We start from the raw sequence: 9,414 nt of genomic DNA, 5'->3' as shown, positions 1-9,414 counted from the left end.
AGAAATATAATGATACTATTAGCTAGCATTTATATAGTGCCTTAAGGTTTGCAAAGTGCTTTACATGTGATCTCAATTTATCCTCACAGAAACCCTGTGAGGTAGGTGCTATTATCATCCCCATTTTACAGATGAAGAAACTAAGACTGAGAGGTTAAATGACTTTGCAAGGGGCCATAGCTAGTAAATGTCTGAGGCTGGATTTCCCAGAGGAAATAATATGAAAATCTTAGAACCACCACCCTTCTAGTCACCCAGATATGCAAATTTGGAACAATCAATACTTTCCCCCTTTCTTTAACCCTCACATCTAATCATTTCCCAAGTCTTGTTCATTGTACCTCCATAACATCCTTTATATCTGTCTCTAGTGGCCACTTTCAGGCTCTCTTCACCTCATAACCTTTCATTATCTCTTATCTAGACTATTACAATAGCCTCCTGCTTGGTTTCCCTAACTCCAGTTTCTCATCTCCAATCCATCTTTCCCCATAGCCACATTAATCCACATTAATCATGAGATAATGATTATAAAATGCTTAGCACAGTGCTGAGCCCATAGCACTATAAAAATGTTACCTAGCATCATCACTGTCATCGTCCTTGTCACTCCGTGCTTAAAAAGTTTCCTCTTCTCTATAGGATAACAAACTCTTCTGTTTGATAGTTAAGGCCCTTCAAAATCTGACTCCAGTCAAGCTTGCCAGGTTTGTTGCATATTGCTATCCTACTCTGAAGTTTCAGCCAAACTGGCCAACTTGTACCACCAGAAGAACAAAACACGCAGCCAGAACCAGATTAAAATGTAATTGGGAAGTATTTAACAAAATAAATAAAAATACAATAGAGCATACACAATATAAATATGTGGTTTCCTAAGTCAATATACAGCCAGCAGGCTGTATGATTTAGTGGCTCCCATTTTAATGAGTTTGACACTACTTTTGTACCAGAGAGATAACATTCCATCTCCCATCTCTATGGCTTTGTACACAAAGCTGAAAATTAAAATCTGCCAACTTTGCAAATTATCTTAGTTCATCCTATACTTATTTGTGGGTATGAGGAAAAGCCAGTATTTAATGTAAATCTGAATAGGCCACTATTTCCTTCCAAATCTAAATTGCTGGGCACTGACTACTATCCCCATGACTTTATTCAGCAACCTCCAACACAAAGTCCACAGAGATATAGCACTTTTCTTCATGCCAGGAATGCATTCCTCTTCACCTCCTTCACCACCTTTTAGTTTTTCATTTTCTCTTCCTTCAATCTTCCCTGGGTTGGGACAATATTGGCCTTCACTGAATTGCAGAATCTTAGGTTTGGAAGATAGCTTACAGATGATATATTTCAATCCCTTCATTTAATAGATGAGGAAACAGTGACCCAGAGAGGTGAAATGATGTGTCAAAGGTCACATTGACAGAAAGGGTCAGAACTATAATTCAAATACAGACTTCTGATTCCAAGTATTGAACTGTTTACACTATAACACCAAACCTCTTCACAAAGATGCAGCTTCTGCTTAGAATTTGTGTCATACAAATAAACGAAGTTATCTGTGATCTTTAGCTTCTATCTAGTATCCACATGAAGGCAAACCTGGCATTATTATCACTTTTTTCAGTTTTCAAAGTCTGTGCACCTGTTTTGATTCTGTCTTATGCATGATACAGCATGTGACTTTTGCTATGGCTGTGCCAACCAGTCTCTAATTGCATACCACTAGTCATTTCAACAGCTGCAGGTGTTTTCCAGTTGTTATAGTGACATCATGTTGCTTCACTCTGTGGTTCAATGTAGCCAGTCTCATGCTCATATGCCCTCTGTCAGTTCATTGTAAAGTATTATTTAGGTATTCTCAAGACAGAAAGAAAAAGTGTTATTTTCTGGCATAAACACAATATGGCCAGAAAATCCCCTGTAGCAGCATTACTGATGAGACTGAAAATGATATAACAGACAAACTATTTTCAGTGTTGCCAAAGATTCCTCAGAAGCAAGTTTTAGACCATGCATGAAATACTAAAGAAATATTTTTAAAATGGCCCACGCTTTTTATCTGGACCTAAAAATGAGGTTAAAAATTTTCACAGTGGAAAAAAGCATTCAAAATAATTTTTCATAGAAAGAGTTTCAATAGACTGACTCCCTACAGGCAAAGCAGGAAGTACAATTATTTAAATGGTTAAGGGAAAATTTACTTTGTTCTGTATCTATATGGTTATATAGTTTGAATATACATTGTGTTCTAGCCACTTAGTTCTGGTGCAATCGAATTTTCACCATTCAAAAGGATTTGTTAAACATTTAAAAAACAACATAATAATCAGCTCAAGTTTATAATACATTTTAATAATTCCAGAATTATAATTTTGTTGCTGTTGTTCTTGAAGATTTAAAGTGTTTGATATTCACTAAAGTTCTCTATCTTAGCAGTGGAGTACAAGCTTTAGTTGGTGGAAAGGTTCCAGAAACAAGAGTATGCCTGTTTTGTGAGAAGCAATCCAACAAGGTTCAGATCTCAACAATTCCCATGGGTTCAATTATCAACTCTATGTAGAGGATGTCCAGATCTATGCATTTAGTCCAGTCTTGCTCTCGAGCTACAATCACGCGTCTCCTACTGCCTCTTTTGTGATCTCAAACTGTCTTAGCGCTATAATACATCCTTTACTCAAATGCCATGCTGTTTCTTCTGAAGCATAGATCTGACCATGTCATTCCCTCTCACTGAGCTCCAATGGCTCACTGTTATTTCTAGAATCAAATATAAAGTCCTCTACTGGACATTTAAAAACCCTTCATAACCTGTGCCCCTCCTACCTTGCTAGTCTTCTTACACTTTGCTCTTCTCCACACATTCTACAATCCAGCTACACTAGCCTATTTACAGTTATTCAAATACAGCACTCTATTTCCTACTGACTTTATGACCTTGGGCAAATCACTTCCCCACTTTGTATGTTGTTTTCCTCATGTGAAAGAGTTGGATTAGTGATGTTTTGATACTAGGGGCTGGGATCTGATGACTAGTCTAAGAGGAATATCTTTGTTACCATTCAACTGTAGAAAGTCAACAATAATGAAAGAATTAGAAGTGTGATGTTGAAAGTGGATTCCAATATTGTCAACTCTTATTATTCTTCCCAATGTTGAGATATCAGTGGTGTGGATAAGTTGAGGACAGCAATGTATATAAAAAGCTATAGAGTTGTGAAAACTATCTAAAACAAAACAAAGAAATGAACTATAGGTGTCTAAACCTGCCATAGTAAGACACTTCACTTTGAAAAAATAATTTTACTAAAAACCTAATAAACATCAACAAAAAATAAAATCATACACAAAATCATAAAATACAAACTATTTATAGTTTGCTAAAAGGAATATATACATACATACACATTTTTCAATTTAATAAAACATAGAATTTATTGACATTTATTGTTCAACTGAGTAGAAACATGTTATGATGTTTGCCACTGCTATTAAAAATGTTTTATTGATGCCTTTTGTTTTTATATCACAATCATTTCTGGAAATACCTGTTTTCTCTTCCCTCTTTTCCCACCAAACACCAGAACTGAATCTGCCTTAATAAAGAAAACTAGTTAATCTCAAATACCTTATACAGTGACAAAAATACATATATATCTTAACAAAATAATATTTTATTTGTTTGTGGTCCTCTCAACCTTTTTTGTTTGGTTGGTTATAAGAACTGATTGCTGTTGAGGTTTTTTGTTTTTTGTTTTTCAGGTATAATGGTGGTCTATCAGTGGAATTCTTAGATCAGTTTGATAAGCTTACCCATAACTGCCCCTTTTTTCAAAATCTTTAATTTTTTTTCCATACCTTTCCAAGAAGAATAATTGTTGAGGACAAAAAACAAGAATTATCTGTGCATGTCCACATTCTATGTGAGAAGTATGGGTAATCAAAGATTCTAAGTAAAGGCTTTTCTCTCAAATGATAAGGGAATTGATCAAGAGACTCATTTTGGGGGTCTTTTTGAAAGTAATTGACAAATGTCCCTTCTAGAAAAGTACTCAATGTACAAAATAGTAGATATCAAGTATAAGACATTTATCTCCTCCACCACAGAAGAAAAGCTTAAGACACAAAAGGCTCAAGTGTGCATTGACAAATATCTATAATTTGAATCAGTAACCTATCACAAAGATATAGAATACAAATTTGACACTCAAAAGAATTGTTAGAAGCCCATAAACAGATAAAGAAACATATGGTACCTACTACCTTTATAATATTCTCCCAGGAAGTAAAGGTTCAATAGAGATTTGTAGGAATGATGAATAGGTTTTAACTTTTACATCAGTTGGCACTATCTGAACAGCAACTCAAGGTGCACGTGTTGGCTTGGGTTTTTGGGTTCTCGGATGATGTCAGAATGTATCCCTTTCTCCAAGAAGTATTAGAGTTATAGAATGCGCCTCCCTCTGCCAGTCAACTCTGAGACTCCTGAATATTTGGAGAGGGGAATGAAAATCCTTCTCTTTCTGAGAAGTCCAAGACAGAGCTGTTGGAGTCCCGAGAAAGTACTTTCCATACATCTGACCTCATAACCAAAATGTCTAACATTTTAAGAAAAGTTTTATGTTAAGATAGAACATTTTTAAAAAGAAATGAATCCTTAATACAAACACTAACATCAATAGCTATCCACCACTGTTATCTAAACCATGGCTTTCCTCATCCGCATTAAGGAAAATTCCTAATTTCTTTCACCTTGGATGCTTGTATCATCAGAAAATCCTAGACTCTCCCATATTTTCTCTGAGGTTTTCTACATCTGCAATTTTGACAGCTTCAGCTTTCCTATGACTACTTCAGGATCCAAGGCAGCATGAAAGTCCTTTACTCTGTTCACAGTATATCTGAGAGAAGACACTAATTTATTTGCTGCTGCCACCTCTATCTAGCCTCCAAAAAGAAATTGCTGTCAAATGCCAGCATTCTGTGGTTTAATGTCCAGTTAGCCCTATCACCCTTTCTTGTACTCCCATTCATGGCCAAGAGAGAAAATCAGGCCACAGACTCCCTGAGTTTTCATGAAACCCCCATGATGTGCTCTTTCCAATGAGGAGACGGTTTCCTTGGCAACAACACTTCTATTACTGACTCCTTCCCTCGTCCTATCAGATATAGCCATTGAGTGGAATTTCTTTGCTAGTCTATGTGATTTAAGCATTTCTAACCTGCTACACACCTCTTAAACGATGTGCTTGTTTCCTAAAAGAAAATTTGCCTTCCGTGTCCCCAATCCAATCAGAGCATTTAAAATCACACTCAAAATGAAACAATTTTTAAACAAAGTTAAAAATGTGGTTCCTTATATCATATAAGAAATATTATCTTTTTGAATAAATACAGCTGGGCCTTCTCTAATCCTCTAAGAAACTGAAAAGCTTAAAGTGACTTGTAGCTAACTGTTGGTCCCAGTGTCAATGGACAGTGTGTGCTGCAGCAATCCTTCTCATGTGATTGAGAGATAGTTCCCAGGATAGTGTGTTCACTTTTGGGAAAACTGGTATCAAATTACTGAAAACAGACTGGAGGGAACTGAAGGAGGAGTTTCCAGGTTACCTTTAAGGATATGAGGATTGATCTCTGAGAAACCAAACAATTCACCAACTAAAATGGCAGAATTGTACTCTAAGGTGTATATATATAGGTATGTGTACAGCCCACTCTGGGATGTGTTCCAACTTTGATTCCCCAAGGACTACACAGAAAAGATTTTCCAGCTGTGAGGTAATCAATATTTCCCTGATCTCAGATTGAGGTATGTGCTATGATTTAGTAAAATGACTGAATTTAAAATGTTTAAGTCACTCAACCTGAACTCTAAAGAAGAAAACCTTTTAAAATGTTAAGGACTAACAAGCATAGCATGTCTTAGTCTGTTATATATGATCTATGTGGATTTTTCCTTAAATATACTTCTAATGAGCTAGTTCTGAGGTGTAGTATACTTAAGTACAAGTTAGGAGGTCTAGATTTTATTTAGTTCTGAATCTGCCAGAACTTTATGACCTTATAAAGTCACCTTCCCTCTTTGGGCCTCAAATTTCTCATCTATAAAATTAAGGACTTAAATTAAACTATCTGTAAAGTCTCTTCCTCCTCCGAGACTTTTTAATAAGAGCTATGGCCTGGTAAATAATATTTATCACATTATTCATTACACAAACAATTTTTGGAATGCAACATTCACTAGAAGAATCTTTTTATCCTATTGTTAACAAACATATAAAGAGTTAAACAAGTGGTAAGGGTTTCTAGTAAGGATGACATAAATTCAAAGGGAGCCAGGCTCTCCTTACAAACAAAAAAAAAAGGAAAAAAGTAGCTAAAAACAAACAAACAAGAAAAAAATTTTTAATGGGCAAAGGATAGAAAAGCACCAATTCAATTTTTAAAAAAGTACTACAGAGCATCTGAGTCACTAAAATACCAGAAATAACATGATGTGAAAAGAAACCCAAGGTATTTTGAGAGATGTCCTTGAATACCAAATGACACATTTTTTTTTTGGTGAGGCAATCAGGGTTAAGTGACTTGCCCAGGGTCACACAGCTAGTAAGTGTCATGTGTCTGAGGCTGCATTTGAACTCAGGTCCTCTTGAGTCCAGGGCAGTGCTCTATCCACTGCGCCACCTAGCTGCCCCTAAATGACACATTTAAAGACCGAGTTTTTATTTTTCCATATTGGCCATGTTGCAAAAAAAAACACAAACAAAATAAAACAATGAAAATAAAGTTTAAAAAAATATACTTCAATCTCCATTTAGAGTTCTCTCTCTGGAGGTAGCATTTTTCTTCATGAAGAACAAGTTTTTCAAAAAAGCTTGAATTAAGTAAAACGTAACAGGAGAAACTGTGGCTAGAATAAAAAGATGCTTAAAAATGTAAACAAAAGATCTGGAGGAAATAACAAAGGTTATTACCAATATGGAAATATAATAGGAAACCACAAAAAATTTGGGGAAGAAACCAGTAGCAGATATATAGTAGAAAATAAAATTGCACACAACACAGAACCAGAAATACAAGTTCAGAAAATCATAGTATTTATCCATGCAACTGAAGATAAGCAGATTTAACTACAGACCTAAAGAGATATTTATGCTGGCAATCCACAATTTTCTAAAGTTGGTTATTTGTAACTTGGAACACATTTTCCTGTTGTAACAATGTTATACGTATTGGTTAGGTCCTCAGGCCAGCCAACAAAAAGCCTTGTTAACCTGGAGAATATCACTGTAGAATGATGCAACACAATCCAAGCATTTTGTGTCACAAAGTTTCTATGGGAAAATGCATTTGGAGTTCCAACTTTGGACACCAGGACAGTGAGTTTGCTTTTAGTTTTAATTCACTTGACTTTGTAAAGAAAAATATCTACAAGTGCTAATAAGGTCTTTAGGTACACAAAAGACTCAATTACATTAATCTAAATTTCGGAGGAAATAAAGTTTGGGTTATCCTGGGAATTTTACTATATAATAACATGCATCAAGGTATGCATATTTGTGGATCTTAGACTATAAACTCTATGAAGTCTAGGAATGGGGACTCTGGTGTAAAAGGTAGGGATGAGAAAGGGAGGAGGATTGGAAATACTCTCCTTTCTTCCATTACTAACACTAGTTCTGCTACCTCAGACCTCACACCTAGACTGCTCCAGGAAACAAGTCCAGGGCCTAGGGTGTTTTGTGTGGGAGGAGGAAACAGAAATCTCCAGATGGAGAGGAAGGGCCAAAATGTAAAAGGAAGGAAAAGTTCCTGTATCTAGGAGAGCACCTGACTGGGATGGCTATTCAGAATGAGGTACAAATCAACTTAGTCATGGATTTTCAAATTGTGATAGTATAAAGATTCAACAACTTATGTAAAATACTCTGGCATTTTAAAAATCCTGAACAAATTGAAAACAATTATTAGATCAAATCCGCAGCATTCATAATGATTTGCAACAGTCCTCTGGGTAAGAAGGATCAATGGCAATTCTCTGGGAAAGCTTCATGGATGGTAAGGTAGCTCTTTTTTTTTTTAAACTAAGACAAGTAGTTTCTGAGGTAAAATTTGAAGGAACTTGAAAAGTAACAGGTTTATCACACTAGAAAATGAAAATCTGTTTAAGATCCCATCTATCTTTTTACCTTAGCAGACCCAGGCTTCTTTTTGTTCTTCCCAACTCAAGCCCTTAGAGCCAAAACAAAATTTTGTTCTTTCCAAATCTCTCCCCCATTCTTCCAGTATCATATGTGTATGTGTGTATGTGTGTGCACTTGCGTACGTGTGTGTGTGTGTCCCTGTCATTTCTCACTTTAACTACCTCCTTGTGTTTGTGTGTCTTTTTACTGAAACTACATTTTAATTCTGGTGTACTCAATAAATATTTATGTACAAATCAGTCTTGAAATGGTTTAAATGCCATCCTGCCCGATGGACAAAAGAACCCTTTGAGGTCTTTCTGCTAATGCATTTGTGATGCTAATTTGTTCATTTCAGAGTGGAATTCTTTCAGTCTTGAAATAAATTTTTAAGCTGCTCCTGAGAAACAAGAGCTACAAAATACATAGCCAGTGCAAAATTTCATTTCACCTTCCTAGTATAAACTTGTTAAGTACCACCCCTTTCATATAAACAATCCCATGCTGATGGGGTAATGGGACGTGAACTTCTAAAAGGAAAAGACTATGTCCTTGGAAACAACCCAGTCCCTGAATTTTCCCATACATTTCAGCATCTGAGATCACTGCCCCCTCCATCCAAGGCAATTGGCCCACCCCAGCCCACCTAGATCACCTAATTAGCCTACTAGATAGTCCTTTCACAGTTGGGCACCTGGCCCACCCCAGACTACTTACCACTCCTTAATCCCATCCAGATTCTTTTCACAATTCTTTTTGTATAGAAGCATCAGTCTCACTCCTATTAAGTTGTAGGTTCACTAGGAACCCAGCTCATTACCATTGGTATTACAATAAACCTTGTAATTTGACTGGCAGAAGGTTTGAGCACATGAATTCATTCTGGGTTCATGCTGCCCTGTACCCTGACATTTTGGGGTTTCTAGCAACCCTAAATTGCATCAATGCCACATACATTATCTCATGAATCATGAAAAAAATTTGTTTTAATTCTGAAATCATATTCTATATTACTTTTTTCTAACTTTGGGGGTCTTAGTCCTCATAAAATATTATTCAGTGTTTTGAGTGTTTAAAAATTTTTAATGGACCAATATTTTATAAATAAACCAATTTACTTTGCTGGCCTCCACATTTCTTCAAAAGTCAAGAGAGAATTTTTTTTTAAACAGGTAGAATCTATTATTAGTATGTGCCTTAAGCCCAGGTCTTTGAAACAACAACAACA

Source organism: Phascolarctos cinereus, unplaced genomic scaffold, assembly GCF_003287225.1.
Source record: "Phascolarctos cinereus isolate Bilbo 61053 unplaced genomic scaffold, phaCin_HiC Scaffold_2;HRSCAF=192, whole genome shotgun sequence".
Lineage (NCBI taxonomy): Eukaryota > Metazoa > Chordata > Mammalia > Diprotodontia > Phascolarctidae > Phascolarctos > Phascolarctos cinereus.
The sequence above is the reverse complement of the archived record's forward strand: the minus strand, read 5'-3'. Positions refer to the sequence as shown.